This window comes from Mirounga leonina, unplaced genomic scaffold (genome assembly GCF_011800145.1).
Source record: "Mirounga leonina isolate KUSES-001 unplaced genomic scaffold, KU_Mleo_1.0 Mir_151, whole genome shotgun sequence".
NCBI classification, from domain to species: domain Eukaryota; kingdom Metazoa; phylum Chordata; class Mammalia; order Carnivora; family Phocidae; genus Mirounga; species Mirounga leonina.
In genome coordinates, this window is record NW_023270377.1 from 52,648,028 (window position 1) to 52,664,123 (window position 16,096).

General features: G+C 37.7%; 1 protein-coding gene across 7 annotated transcripts in view; it reads left to right on the forward strand.

Moving 5' to 3' along the window:
- Positions 1–16,096, forward strand: part of SESTD1 (SEC14 and spectrin domain containing 1) — a 151,131-nt gene that overhangs the window by 25,742 nt on the left and 109,293 nt on the right. For 4 of the 7 annotated variants that reach the window (XM_035007633.1, XM_035007632.1, XM_035007628.1 and 1 more), the window contains exon 1: positions 3,294–3,411. The exons of 1 other annotated variant lie outside the window; for it this stretch is intronic. The gene's annotated coding sequence lies outside the window, so the exon portion shown is untranslated. 2 more of the 7 variants (XM_035007631.1, XM_035007630.1) reach the window with 2 other exon arrangements.

Consider the following 16,096-nt stretch of genomic DNA (forward strand, 5'->3'; position numbering starts at 1 on the left):
GCACACATGTTGGAGAATGATGTAGGAAGGCTTATTATCAAATACTTAATTTTACCCAGTTTTTAAATTTTGAAATAACTTCAGGGGCGCCTGGGTGGCTCAGATGTTAAGCGTCTGCCTTCGGCTTGAGTCATGGTCCCAGGGTCCTGGGATCGAGCCCCATATTGGGCTCCCTGCTCGGTGGGAGGCCTGGCTTCTCCCTCTCCCACTCCCCCTGCTTGTGTTCCCTCTCTCGCTATGTCTGTCTGTCAAATAAATAAATAAAATCTTTAAAAATAAATAAATTTTGAAGTAACTTCAGACATACAGAAAAATTGCAAAAGTAATTCAAAGAATTCTATATACTCTTTAGCCCAAATTCACCAAATGTTGACTTTTTATCACATTTGCTTTTTATAAAGCAATGAATATATATTATTTTTTCTGAGCCATTTGAGAGCAATTGCAGACATTATATCCTTTTGCCCCTAAATACTTCAGGGTGCATTCCCAAAAACCAGGGATATTTTCTTATATAACCACAGTACTGTAATTAAGATCAGGAAATTAACATTGATACAACAGTCTACTGGTTTTATTCAAATTTTGCTGTATTTTATAACATCCTTTTGAGTAAATAAGAAACTTTTTTTTTTCCTGGCATAGGACCACAAGCAGGGGGAGTGGGAGAGGGAGAAGCAGGCTTCCCACCGAGCAGGGAGCCTGCTGTGGGGCTTGATCCCAGGACTCTGGGATCATGACTGAGCTGAAGGCAGATGTTTAACGACTGAGCCACCCAGGTGCCAAGGGAAGTTTTTTTTTTTTTTTTATGTTATGTTAATCACCATACATTACATCATTAGTTTTTGATACAGTGTTCCATGATTCAGTGTTTGCGTATAACACCCAGTGCTCCATTCAATACGTGCCCTCCTTAATACCCATCACCAGGGTAACCCATCTCCCCACCCCCTCCCTTCTAGAACCCTCAGTTTGTTTCTCAGAGTCCATAGTCTCTCATGGTTCGTCTCCCCCTCCGATTTACCCCCCTTCATTCTTCCCCTTCTGCTATCTTCTTCTTCTTTTTTTTTTTTAAACATATAATGTATTATTTGTTTCAGAGGTACAGGTCTGTGATTCAACAGTCTTACACAATTCACAGCGCTCACCATAGCACATACCCTCCCCAGTGTCTATCACCCAGCCATCCCATCCCTCCCACCCCCCACCACTCCAGCAACCCTCAGTTTGTTTCCTGAGATTAAGAATTCCTCATATCAGTGAGGTCATACAATACATGTCTTTCTCTGATTGACTTATTTTGCTCAGCATAATACCCTCCAGTTCCATCCATGTCGTTGGAAATGGCAAGATTTCATTCCTTTTGATGGCTGCATAATATTCTACTGTGTGTATACATATATATATATATATATATATATATACACACACATACACACCACATCATCTTATTTATTTATTTATTTAAAAAAAATTTTTTTTAAAGATTTTATTTACTTATTTGACAGAGAGAGACACACACAGCGAGAGAGGGAACACAAGCAGGGGGAGCGGCAGGCAGAGGGAGAAGCAGACTCTCCACAGAGCAGGGAGCTTGATGCAGGACTCGATCCGAGGACTCTGGGATCATGACCTGAGCCGAAGGCAGATGCTTAACAACTGAGCCACCCAGGCGCCCCTACCACATCTTTATCCATTCATTTGTTGATGGACATTTTGGCTCTTTCCATAGTTTGGCTATTATGGACGTTGCTGCTATAAACTGTCGGGGTGCATGTACCCTTTCAGATCCCTACATATGTATTTTTGGGGTAAATACCCAGTAGTGCAATTGCTGGATCGGATGGTAGCTCTATTTTGAACTTTTTGAGGAAGCTCCATACTGTTTTCCAGAGTGGCTGTACCAGGCTTGCATTCCCACCAGCAGTGTAGGAGGGTTCCCCTTTCTCTGCATCCCCGCCACCATCTGTCGTTTCCTGACTTGTTAATTTTAGCCATTCTGACTGGTGTGAGGTGGTATCTCATTGGGGTTTTATTTGGATTTCCCTGATGCCGATGATGTTGAGCACTTTTTCATGTGTCTGTTGGCCATTTGGATGTCTTCTTTGGAGAAATGTCTGTTCATGTCTTCTGCCCATTTCTTGATTGGATCCTTTGTTCTTTGGGTGTTGAGTTTAATAAGTTGTTTTTTGATGGATACATATTCTTACTTGTTATGCATCTTCACTGTGTATTATGGCTTTTAACATTAAACAGTTTCTCTGTCACATTTAATGCTTCTTGGCTTGAATTCCTTAGTATCAAGATCGCTCTTCCTGGTTTCTTATTTCTATTTGCTTGATATGCCTTTGTCTATCCTTTTACTTTTTTGTTTTTATTTTTTTTTAAAGATTTTATTTATTTATTCATAAGAGACAGAGAGAGAGAGAGGCAGGCTCCCCGCTGAGCAGGGAGCCCGATGCGGGACTCGATCCCAGGACCCTGGGATCATGACCTGAGCCGAAGGCAGATGCGTAACCATCTGAGCCACCCAGGCACCCTATCCTTTTATTTTTTAGTCTTTCTGATTTGCTTTGTTTTAGGTTATCAGTTATCTCTTGTATAGAGCAATTAGATCATTTTTTTATATGAGCCATATTAAAAATCATTTTCTTTTAATGATGAATATGATCTCAGTTGTCAAATTATTTTATGTTATAAAAACTGTACATTATGTTATGTTTTTCTTTGTTTCTTTATGATGTGCTTTCATTTAAGGAAATTTTTGGATATTTTGGATTTGTTTTTGTTATTGTTACAGCAGCTACTTGTGTATTTTGTTTATTTCCTTGTTTTTTCTACTATTCTTTGTTAGTTTTTAATGGCATGTTTTGATTCTTACTCTTATTTCATCAGTGAGTTTATTTTACTTTTTTTTCTCTTCCATTTTTAGTTGCATTTTATCTACTTTGCCTTCAAACTGTAACTGCAGCTTTGTTTTGCTTTTAGTTTTACAAATAAATATATTAAGTCTTCACCATCAGTTCTTTGCTCAAGTTTCCCAGTCACCCACTGGTTTATATAGCTCAGTTTCTAGTAGATTTCTTAAGAAGAGCTCATGGGCACAGTTTTCCCTAGTTCTTGCATATTTAAAGTTTTTTAGTAGCCTTGATACTAGAAGGACAGCTTGGCCAGAAATAAAATCCTTGGTTCACACTTACGTTTACAATGTGGTCTTGCAGTGTATATTGTTTTTGAGAAGTCTGTTGCCAGCCTTAATTTTTTTTTCCTTTTTTTTTTTTTTTTTTAAGTAGGCTTCACACTCAGTGTGGAGTCCAACTGAGATCAAGACCGGGGCTGAGATCAAGAGTCAGACGCTTAACCAATTGAGCCACCCCAGGGGCTCCTACCAGTCTTAATTTTCTTGTCCTTGTAAGTTATTTCACCTCTTTGCTTGGAATACCTGGTCTCATTTTTCCTTTTATTTTTTTAAGTCTTATTTATGTATATATGTATATATGTATGTATGTATGTATGTATTTATTTATTTATTGAGAGAGCATGCACACTTACAAGAGCATGAATGGGGGGAGGGGCAGAGGGAGAAGAGTAGAGAGAATCCCCAGCAGCTCCACACTTAGCGCAGAATACAGTACGGGGCTCTGTCTCAGGACTTTGAGATTATGACCTGAACCAGCATCAAGTGTTGGACGCTCAACTGATTGAGCCACTCATGTGTCCCTTTCATTTTATTTTTAAAGTCTAATAGTTTTACTGGAATTTATCTTAGAGTTTATTGTAGCAAGTCATTTTTCCCTGCCATCTAGTGGGTCTTTTGTTTCTGAAGTATTTTGGATTATAGTTTTAAATATTAGTTCCATTCCAGTGTTTTGTTTTTCTTCTTTAGGGGCTTCAGTTATGCATAATTATATTTTCTTTGTCTATCTTCCACATCAGAAACTTTCTATTTTTACTTTATTATCTTATTTTCATTCTCTTGTTTCTTTTACTATTTGCTCTAGTGTGTTTTATTAAATTTTTATTTGAATTTATTGTGAAGCACCATATAATTTTGTGTTCAATCCTGATGTGATTTTCTTTTTCTTTTCTTTCTTTTTTTTTTTTTTTTAAGATTTTATTTCTTTGCGGGGAGAGAGAGAGAGAAAGCAAGTGTGTGTGCATGAGCAGGGGGAGGGGAGGAGTAGAGGGAGAAGCAGACTCCCTGCTGAGTAGGGAGCCTGATGTGGGGCTCCATCTCAGGACCCTGGGATCATGGGCTGAGCCGGAGGTAGACGCTTAACTGACTAAGCCACCCAGGCACCCCTTTCTCTTTTGTTTCTTAACTGAGTTTAGTCATCTCTTTTTTCATATCTTTTTGCTTTTGTCATTTTTTTTTTTTAGGTCTTTAAAAATTTCTGATTCAGAGTTTTTTTCATATTCCAAATGCCCATTTAAAGAGATATAATTCGGTTTGGGATGTTTATTAAAGTTTTCTGCTTTGTTGTTGTTGTTTGGGGGGTACTTTTCATCAGTTTAATTTTTCTGATTACATTTTTTTTTTAAAGATTTTATTTATTTGACAGAGAGAGCAAGAATGAGAGCAGGAACACAAGTAGGGGGAGTGGGAGAGGGAGAAGCAGGCTCCCTCTGAGTAGGGAGCCCGATGCGGGGCTCGATCTTAGGCCCCTGGGATCATGACCTGAGCCCAAGGTAGACGCTAACAACTGAGCCACCCAGGCACCCCGATTTCATTTTTTATAGTAGTTTTGTTTAGATTAAGATTGCTTATGCCTCTGCATTTCTGTGAGCAAGGCTCATGTTTTAGGGGGATCTTATAAAAAGAATGCTAAATCAAGAGTACCCTCTCTGTCACTGTAGCAAAATATAGTTTGTTAGACATCTTTATTTCTTCTTGTAGGGGAAAGGATTGTGTGTCTCTCAGTTTGCCTTAGTGGTAGATTGCTGGGAGGTGTAAGAATCAATCCTAGGAAAGGGCTCTGGAAGGGTGATAGGTGTGGTCCCTTTAATTTTAAGTGTTGAAGCCTGTGTAATGACCTTAAGTTAAAAGGGGGATTTAAAGAAAGAATTCTGGCATATCACCAGACACAGAACTGCAGCTGGGCCCTCCTGAGGTACTGAAACCGTGGTGAGAGGTAAAGCAACTTGTCACAGATAATAAGGGACAGAGTCAGGATTTAACCCCTTGTCAATTTGACTTTAGTCTTAATCATGACACCCGGCTTCCTCTGCTTGTTTTCAGGAGCTTCATAAACAGTATTGAAGTCATTAAAAATGAGAAGTGCTGCTTTGTGCCTCCTACCTAAGTGGTATGCTTTGTACTAGAAGCACTGGTCAGTTTACAAAAGCCCTTTTAAACTTCAGTCACTTTTTAAACAATCGCCATTCTTTCTCATTTTAAAAATTTTGATTTGTTTAGTTGCTGTTGTCACAATCTCATATCTATTTTTTTTTTTTTAAGATTTTATTTATTTATTTGAGAGAGAGAGAATGAGAGACAGAGAGCATGAGAGGGAGGAGGGTCAGAGGGAGAAGCAGACTCCCTGCCGAGCAGGGAGCCCAATGCGGGACTCGATCCTGGGACTCCAGGATCATGACCTGAGCCAAAGGCAGTCGCTTAACCAACTGAGCCACCCAGGCGCCCACAATCTCATATCTAGAGTATAATATTAGATGATGGCAGAAATTACATTGCCTCAATTATTAGGAATATTTGCTAGTAGAGGGGTGCCTCGGTGGCTCAGTCAGTTAAGCGTCCGACTTTTGGTTTCAGCTCAGGTTGTGGGATTGAGCCCCATATAGGGCTCTGCACTCAGTGTGGAGCCTGTTTGAGATTCTTTCCCTCTGCTCCTCCCCGCTGCTTGCGCTCTCTCTCTTTCTCTCTAAAATAAATAAATGAAATCTTAAAAAAAGAAAGAAAGAAAGAAAGAAATATTTGCTAGCAAAAACTTCTTTTTGACTGTCTAGAGGAATCCGAGAGTTTCCTCTATGGTTCTTTCGTGAATTTTACAAATCAGATAATCTGCTCAGTGAGATGTGGGTGCTAGAATCAGTAGCCATCTAAATATTGCAAGAAAGAGCTAGGAGCTGGAAAGTATTTATAGATATCATAAAGTGAGAAAGTGAGTGAGTTGGAGGAGGGGATGATGGTGAATATTATAATAAAAGTGAAGATATAATTCAGAAAATGGAAAAATGTTCATGTTATATTTAGTGATTTTTTTCCAAGTGTTGAAATATAGATAATGAAAACTCACTTAGGATCTAAAGGTAGTAAAGTTAAATAAGTCGGTTATAAAAGCCAGAAGTTAGAATGGGTTGTAGCATAAAGATGGCTTTATAAAAGTGCCTCTCTCCATTCATGATCCTGATGGGCCAGGTCCCAAGATGTTTCAGTAAAGGTTCCTGAACTATGTAATTTAATATTCTGCTCAAAGTAAATGCATGCTCTATTCATAGTGCTTTGTCAAGTTTAAGATTATGTAAGATTGTTTTCTTACTCTTTCTCCTGTTTCCTAATTATTCTGCCCAGTGACTCCTAAATGAGAAAGCCATGGTGGGATCAGGAGAAGGGAGTTAATTCAGCAAATATTGTGCATTGGTCAAATCCAACACATACTTTAGATTTCAGAAATAACCTTTTTGGTTCTTTTGACTATGTAGCTAAAATAAATTGTTATTAAATTTGGAACTGTACTTTTGACTGTTGAAATGTGTTACATGCGAAACCTTTGGACTCTGTTTTAGGGTTAAACAATATGATATTTAATTGATTCTTCACCTAAGAGATCTGCCTGTCTTTGACCAGCCACTGCTCTTCACACATTACAGTGAATGCCTATTGTGGACATACGCTTTTCTTAGTAATTTATTCACTTCAAAAAGAGTATGATATGGTGATGGTGGTAGAGGGAGGGGGAGACTGCTGAGGAAATGACCCCAGTCACAAAGTAAGAAAGACCTGAAGAGACCGGGAACAAAAGTTCTCCAGTGCCAACAAAGCAGCAGAAGCAAGGATTCTGCCTTCCTGCCTGCTTCTTTTATCTTCTGGTTCTGCCTCTGGCAGAATTGGTCTCCTCCTCCTCAGCAGTTTTACATGAGGATCAAATACTCAGATCTTTATCCATAAAAGGTTTTTAGAATATGATGATGAATATCTGAATATTTTAAGATTATGTGTAGTCTATTTTCTGTGTCTTCTTGATTTTGAAATGAAATATTGCTGAATGCAAAAAATTTTTAAAGGATTGTAGCTTCCTCTTTTTATGGTATTGGCATGTTAAATTGAGTCTTTTTAATTTTATTGTAGGCATTTTCAAGCATACAAAAACAGAGAATAGTAAAGTGAACCACTGTTTATGTATCCTCTGCTTTCAACGGTTATCAACACATGGCCAGTTTTGTTCCATGTATGCCCCCCCATTATCGACGTAAATCCCAGACATATTTCATTTGCAGATATTGAAGTATGTTATTAGAAGAGATTCTTTTTTCTTTTTTTTAAAGATTTTATTTATTTTTAATTTTTTTTAGATTTTATTTATCTGAGAGAGACAGAGATAGTGAGAGAGAGCACAAGTGGGGAGGAGAGGGAGAAGCAGGCTCCCCACAGAGCAGGGAGCCCGATGTGGGACTCAATCCCAGGACTCCGGGACCACGACCCGAGCTGAAGGCAGACGCTTAATCAACTGAGTCACCCAGGCGCCCAGATTTTATTTATTTATTTGAGAGAGAGAATGAGAGACAGAGAGCACAAGAGGGAGGAAGGTCAGAGGGAGAAGCAGACTCCCCGCTGAGCAGGGACCCTGATGCGGGACTTGATCCCGGGACTCCAGGATCATGACCTGAGCCAAAGGTAGTCGCTTAACCAACTGAGCCACCCAGGCGCACTTAGAAGAGATTCTTAGCAAATATAACCTTCATGTCATTATATTTAAAATATGAGCAATTCTGTTTGAGAGCTGTTAAAGACCTTTATTCATATTATAATAAAGGTTACTACATTAAACAAGAGCATGAGAAGTAATGTACTTAGGCCTTGGACCCAGCCTTAGGTTTAAATGCTAATTTTGCTATTTGTGAGCTACATGGCTTTGGGCAGGGTAACCTCTCTCTTCATCTCACTAAGCCTAGTTTCCTCAACTGTTAAATGGTGAAAACACTACTTCTAACAGGATTGTTGTGAGTTAGAAATGAAGCAATGAATGCAAAGTAATTAGGATACTGCTTTACAGAACATTCTAGTAATGTTACTCATTGTTTTTTTTATTTGGAGGTTTAAGGAAATACATAGGCAACTAATTTAAGATTCTACCTTTTCAGGATAGGTGTTATTTTAAAGTGACTTGCATTCAATTTTAAGCCTTTGATATTTAGGGCCTACAGAACAGTCTTAGTATTGGTTTCGTTCAAAGGCACATTTTATACTTTTCTCAAAAGCAGTCTTGATTTGTTTTAAAACATGATATCATTGGGGCGCCTGGGTGGCTCAGTTGGTTAAGCGACTGCCTTCGGCTCAGGTCATGATCCTGGAGTCCTGGGATCGAGTCCCGCATCGGGCTCCCTCCTCAGCAGGGAGTCTGCTTCTCCCTCTGACCCTCCTCCCTCTCATGCTCTCTGTCTCTCATTCTCTCTGTCTCAAATAAATAAATAAAATCTTTAAAAAAAAACAAAACAAAAACATGATACCATTGAAAGGAATAATTATTTAACCTTTAATCAAACCTTGGATGTCTTTATGTGTGTTGGTATGAAAACTTTGAGATACCCTAAGAGGTAAGACATTAATTTATAAATCTCTCCTTGTAGCTTAAAAGTAAAAAGCAAATCTTCGTCCCCTTTTTAGTACCAATTTATTTAGGGTAGTAGGAAGTTTGGGTATCTATGAACATAAAAGTGGTATCAACATTATTGCTTATACTCTTCTTTCTTCTCTCTGGTTAATCCACTTAATCTTTATTCTCACTGTTTGACCCAGCCAGAATATACAGTATTGAACAAAATTTGTCTCTGCAGCTAAAGTTCTTTCATAGCAATGTGTTTTATTTATAGTGGAAGTTGGGGATAAATTGCTCAGCATATTCAATTCATTTTACAGACTTCCTGGAACATACTGCTTACCTATTTTTAGTATTTACTTTTTAATACTTAAACTGTATATTATTTTCATCCAGATTTCCCTAATCTACAAAATGGGCAATTCTGTTTATGTTTTAAGTTATTTTTTGACAGCTTTGAGATAAAATTTACATGCCATAGAATTCATCCATTTTAAGTGTACAATTCAGTGATTTTTTTTTTAGGAGATTTGTGGAATTATCACTACAATTTGATTTTACACTTTCATCCATGAAGAAAGAATCCTCATGCCCATTACCAGTAATTCCCCAAACCTACTCCAGCCCTAGGCAACCACTAATTTACTTTCTGTCTCTATGAATTTACCAACTTTGGATATTTCATATAAATGGAATCATGTAATATATGACCTTTTGTGTTTGGCTTCTTTCACTTAGTATGTTTTTAAGGTTCATTTATGTTATACCATGTATCATTATTTCATTCATTTTTCTTGCCAATTATCCATTATATGGATGTACCACATTTTGTTTATCCATTCAGAATAGATGTGTGTTTCCATGTCTTGAGTGTTATGAATAGTACTGCTGTGAACATTTATGTGTTTTTGTGGGGATGTATTTATTTATTTAAAAAATTATTAACATTTATGAAATAATGGTTCTCTGCTATTTGTGTTTTTATTTATTATTATTATTTTTTTATTAAAAGATTTTATTTATTTATTTGACAGAGTGAGACACAGCGAGAAAGGGAACACAAGCAGGGGGAGTGGGAGAGGGAGAGGGAGAAGCAGGCTTCCCACCGATCAGGGAGCCCGATGCAGGGCTCGATCCCAGGACCCTGGGATCACGACCTGAGCCAAAGGCAGACGCTTAACCGACTGAGCCACCCAGGCATCCCTTTATTTATTTATTTTTTTAAAATTTATTTATTTGAGAGAGAGAGATTTTTATTTAATCTTAAATAAATAAATTTAAGATTTATTTATTTGAGAGCAGCAGGGAGGGGCAGAGGGAGAGGGAGAAACAGGCTTCCTGCTGAGCAGGGAACCTGATGTGGGGCTCGAACCCAGGACTCTGGGATCATTACTGGAGCCGAAGGCAGACACTTAACCAACTGAGCCATCCAAGTGCCCCTATTTGTGTGTTTTTAATTTAGATTTTATTTTGTGATAATATAGTGGAGAGAAGCACTGTGCAGGGTTTTAGGGTTTCATGAAATCGGGGTTAATGTTATTTGCTGTGCAGCCTTAGGAGGGTAAATCTATGTCCTCTAGATCTCCATTTCTGCTCTAGATTGGATGTTTTTGTCCCCCCCCAAAATTCATATGTTGAAAACTAATCCCCATTGTGATGGTATTTGGAGGTGGGCCTTGGGAGGTGATTAGTGTGCTCTTATAAAAGAGACCCCAGAATGCTCCCTTGCCCTTCCCACCATGCAAGGACACATGTAGAGGATGGACCTCTTGTGGGTCAGGAAGTGGGCCTTCACCAGACACCTCTGTATTGATCTTGGACTTCTCAACCTCCAGAAATGTGAGAAATAAATTTCTGTTATTTATAAGATACCCACTTTATGGTATTTTGTTATAGCAGCCTGACCAGAACCATGAGAAATAAATTTCTTTTGGTATTTTTGTTATAGCAGCCCAAACAGACTAAGACAGTTTCCTTATCAATATAATGAAAAAGTTGGAGTAGATGCTGTCTATGATTCTTAGTCTGTGATTTATAAATCTGTTAATTTCTGTATGATCTTGGGGAAATTCTCTTTGCCTCCCTTTTCTCATCAGAAAAAATGGGGTTACTAACAAAATAGTATGTTGTTGTGAGGATGAAATAATACTTTTTTTTTTTTTTTTTAAAGATTTTATTTATTTATTTGAGAGAGAGAGAATGAGAGACAGAGAGCATGAGAGGGAGGAGGGTCAGAGGGAGAAGCAGACTCCCCGCCAAACAGGGAGCCCGATGCGGGACTCGATCCCGGGACTCCAGGATCATGACCTGAGCCGAAGGCGCCCAACCAACTGAGCCACCCAGCTGCCCCTGAAATAATATTCTTGAGCATAAAAAAGTGCCAAGATGTATTGAGTTACTTAAAGTTGTGGCCATTTTAGTGTGTTGGGCCAAGAAAGCCTTAGGAGGGAATGCTTTGGCTGTGGCCTTGGAGAATCAGTGGTAGTAAATCAGTGATTAGTGGAGGAAGGAAAATTTACCTGCTAATAATAGATTTATTGAGTGCCTACCATCCTGGAGTATATTAAATACTATACATATATTAGCTCACTGAATTCTCAGTCCTGTGAGTTAGTTCAAGGATTATGCTTGTAAGTGAAATTAAAGTAATTGCCTAAGCCACCTAGTTATAACTGTAAATGACTGCTTTGGAGTCACACCTTGTCTCCAAGGCCATGATCTTTATTTACCTCTGCACTAAACTGCCTTTTAGAAAGAACAGCTCTTTGGAACAGAATCCCATGGCAGAGAAGTTTTCAGCGGGGGAGGTCTTTGCTTGGGGAAAGGTAGCTAGTATTATTAACAGTCCTTATGAGGTATAAAAGAGGTGATCATTTTATGAATAGTTTTTCATGTGTCTTATATTACTTTGTTCCATTGATGGTGAAGTGACATTTTAGTGAACAAGTTAAAGGATTTGCAGTATGTTCAATATTGCTTTTGTGGTTTTGTAGTTTAAAAAACAATACATTACAGTGTACATTGTTTTTTTAAATGAGATTTTTAGTATGATGGAAAATAACTCTTTTACATGTTCCACTGGCTTCTTTCTGCCGGGTAATACTGTAATTCCATTTTTGAGTAGTTAACTTAAGTACTTGAGTAGTTAACTTAAATACTTTTAAACATTTTTTAGTATGATTTTTTACTTTTTTTCCAGTGTGGTGTTTGGTATGTGCCTTATATTGATATTATATAAACAAAAAAATGTGATAGTGCCAAAATCTCAGTTCGTGTTATATGTATATTTCAGTTGAACAAAAGTTCTCTTGCGAATGTGTGGTATCCAACATATAAACAATTGGATACTAAAAATTAATTTTTATGCCAATTCTTTGGAATTAGGAATCTGATGATACATTGAACCTTTGTTCAAATCCATTAGACTGTTAATATCTGGGATAGATACTGGATTTTGTCTGAGATCAGCTCAGTGAAAGGCATGTATGTCTTTGCCAAGAATAGAGGAAGAACGCGTCTTTCTAGGGTAAAGGTTAGGAGAGAAGAGGTTTGGTGATTACCCAGAGAAATTCTGAGATGAAGAGAAGGGCAGGAGATCTATAGCAGGTGAAGAGGGATTGGAATCTAGAAATGAGAGTTTGTAAAGTTATTATGGCTGGACGTGCTTCTTCACTCTGGTGATAGAGGGAGACCTACCCGGCCAGGTGAACTCGATGGGCATATTCATTGCCCTGGAGAAGGAAGTGGTCCAGGCTTCTTGGAGCTCAGGAAGACTGAGATGCAGGAACCATGCAGGTAGAGAGCTCATCTGAGAGCTTTGGAAACCTATAAAGAGGCTTTAGCCGTGGGATTCTCTATAGCTAGGGATGCCAGAAATACCTTTACCTTCCTGGAATTCTTCAAGCCTGATTCACTTTGCTAAAACAATATTCCCTTTTCTTGCTCTTACCCACTTTTGGTGAAGAAGCAGCCAAACTCCTGAGAATTTATCACTACACAGACAAAAAGAACCAAAGATTTGAAAAGTTTATACAGTTAAGGAATTTTTATATTGGGCTTTCAAAAAATGGAGGTTTACATCTGCTAGGGGTTTGGTAGAATAGCTCGCTAGAGTTGTGGAGAAATCCTTAAGGAACTGACTTCCCTATGTTTCTGACCTTGTAGATAACAGTGTCACTGGCTCCTTTGGAAAAGGGGCAGGGCAAGAAGGGTGGTGTAGGAGTAGTTGCTTGTATTGTTTTTGAGGAAAGTGGTGTCCTATTATTACCATTAACAGTAGACTTGAATTTTTGAAGTTTAGTTATAGTATAGGACTTTTAATGTCCCACTGAACTTAATACAGATTTTTTTTCTGTCTTTTGAGGTAGATTATTGATATTTTCATAGCAAACTCAAAATATTTCTCTTTCTAACCTTTCTTCCTTTCTCCCTTCCTTTCTTCCTTTCTCCCTCCCTTACTGAATAAACTAGGTCATGATGCATTTGTAAAAATGATACTATACAATGATATTTTAGCTTTCAGTTTTATTTAGAGAAATTATAGTTTTGGCTAGATGTGTATTATGGTTAACCAAAGTTAACCATTATTTTATCACTTTTATTTAAAATCTATTCAAACGGATTGTTCATTCATTTAGAATTGTCAATGTTATTGTAAAACCAGATTAATAATCATACACTGGCATAACGAAAAATTACATAAATTTTCAACTCTTGATCTGCTTCACTGTTGTATTATTGTAAAGTTGGATAATGTTTATTTCTGCATAATTTTATATATGGCTATGTAGAGTGATGAACCCAGTTAGGTAGTATCTATATGTGTGCTTGTTTTCATCTCCAAGATTGCTTTTACTTCATAACAACAGTTGAAGGTATTTCTAATCTGAATTTAAGGACAGCTGTAGTATTTCTTCTGGAAATGCAGGCTAAGGAGCCAGCATTCTGATTTTGTTCATTGCCATTATGTGTCTACATGATGTAGACTTATTAGAGATGATTTAGTTAGCTTTAGGCTATCCTAATGGGTTTTCACTGGTTGTTAAAGCTCTTTGAAGAATCTAACTAAATTTTCCAAATAAACTGGTTGATTTATACTTACTGAGAGAGGAGTTCCAGTGTACCCACTCATATCATCAATTACAATCTGTTAGGAAGTGTAATTTGCCCAGTCTTGATTAAAAGGCTTGCCATTCTCTTTTCCTTATGCTCAGCGCATCCTCTGCTGCCCTCTAAAGGCTGCCCATAGGTAGTACCATTGATGTCCATCTAACCACCATCACGGACCTGCCTTTCTCTAGCATCCAGCAGTTCATGTACCTGCTGGATCTGTGGGAGACTGTCCCAGTAGAAAGAAACTGGTAGGAGCTGCTTTGAAGGAAAAGCATGCACATATGATCCTATGATTGCCCCACACTTGGAATAATGTTAGGATTTATAGGGTGTTTGTTTCATATATTTCTTCATTTGTTTATACATTCATTTATTAGATTTTTTTGAATGCCAAGTCTGTCTAGCACCTAACGTTGCCTAGATTTGTTAGGTGCTTATTATAGTTTTGTTAAATGAGGAATGAATGAATGAGTAAATACAAAGATAAATCAGAGATGATCTCTGGCCTTGGGGAGACAAGATACCAATTTACCTATTTGGCTGTCCAAATTTTCCTCTTTTAATGCTCCAAGATCTTGGGAGAGATGTTCAAAGTAGAAGATGGATACAAATATTAGTTGAAACTTAGTCTCCTTTACACATCTAGTTCTTAGAATTTGTCATCTCTAATTGTAAAGATCTGTTATTTATTTATTTTCCCACTTGTATGATGTACTTAGAGTAGTGAAATTCATAGAGACAGAGAAGAGAATGGTTGCGGGGTGGTGGGTTGGGGCATGGGAAAATGAAGAGTTGTTTAATGGGAACAGAGTTTCAGTTTTGCAAGGTGAAAAAAGTTCTGGAGTTGGATGGGGTGATGATTGCATAACAGTGTGAATGTACTTTATAAGGACTCTGTTTTAGGTAGGATTATTTTGTGGCCAGGAGTGGTAATAATTGACTTCAGTGTTTCTTGCTTTTGGTTGAAGATAACGTGCAGTCATGGTTGCACATTTTTCTTTATATTCACTTGACTCCAAGGCATCTCATCTGCTATAAACTCTGACTTTCTGCCTCTTTTATATTTAATAAATTGTAACAAAATGGGTCATTTTAAATGATCGTATATGAAATATGACGTGTTTTTGTTAAGCATGTTGTGAATTGTTTAATTCTTCCATTTCTTTTTTTTTTTTTTTAAGATTTTATTTATTTATTTGACAGAGAGAGAGACACAGCGAGAGAGAGAACACAAGTGGAGGGAGTGGGAGAGGGAGAATCAGGCTTCCTGCTGAGCAGGGAGCCTGATGCGGGCGGGGCTCAATCCCAGGACCCCGGGATCATGACCTGAGCCGAAGGCAGATGCTTAATGACTGAGCCACCCAGGCGCCCCTAATTCTTCCATTTCTTAACTTGCTTCATGTAGCAAGTTTTTAAGAAAATTATTTTCCTTGCTTTATTAATTAATTAATATCAGGTACATGTTCATCATTGCCTTCTTTTCTTGTTTGAGAATATGATCCACTCAAATATATTTAGGTTGAATAAGCTTCTTGTGAATAATAATGTTTGTCTCTATCTTACTGGAGAAGAGCATGACCTTTGTATTATGTAACATTTTATTGTGGTGATGGTAGTGGATGGTTGTATTTTGCAAGATTTTCCTTTATTTTTGTGTTTTGTACATTAACTATTCTGTGAGATATAGGAGATAACCAGGGATAGGCAAATTTTTTTTATGGCTGTGCTAATGAGTTGAAAAATCTAAAGCAAATAACTTTGGAAAAACTATTTAATTGGAACTAGTAGTACAGTAATCATTTTTCATTACCCATCTGTTTTGTGATGGCAATGAAAGATTGGTGGAAAGGAGACTCTAGAAGGGTAAACATCACAGCTTTCTTTTTTTTAATTTTTTAATTTTTTAAAGTTTTTTTTTTTTTTAAAGATTTTATTTATTTATTTATTTGAGAGAAACAGCATGAGAGGGGAGAGGGTCAGAGGGAGAAGCAGGCTCCCCGCTGAGCTGGGAGCCCGATGTGGGACTCGATCCCAGGACTCCGGGATCATGACCTGAGCCGAAGGCAGTCGCTTAACCAACTGAGCCACCCAGGCGCCCTAAAGTTTTTTTTTTAGAGTGAGTGCAAGTGGGGGGAGAGGAAGAGGGAGTGAGAGAATCTTTTTAAAAATTTTTTAATTTAAATTCAATTTAGGTAATATATACTGTATTA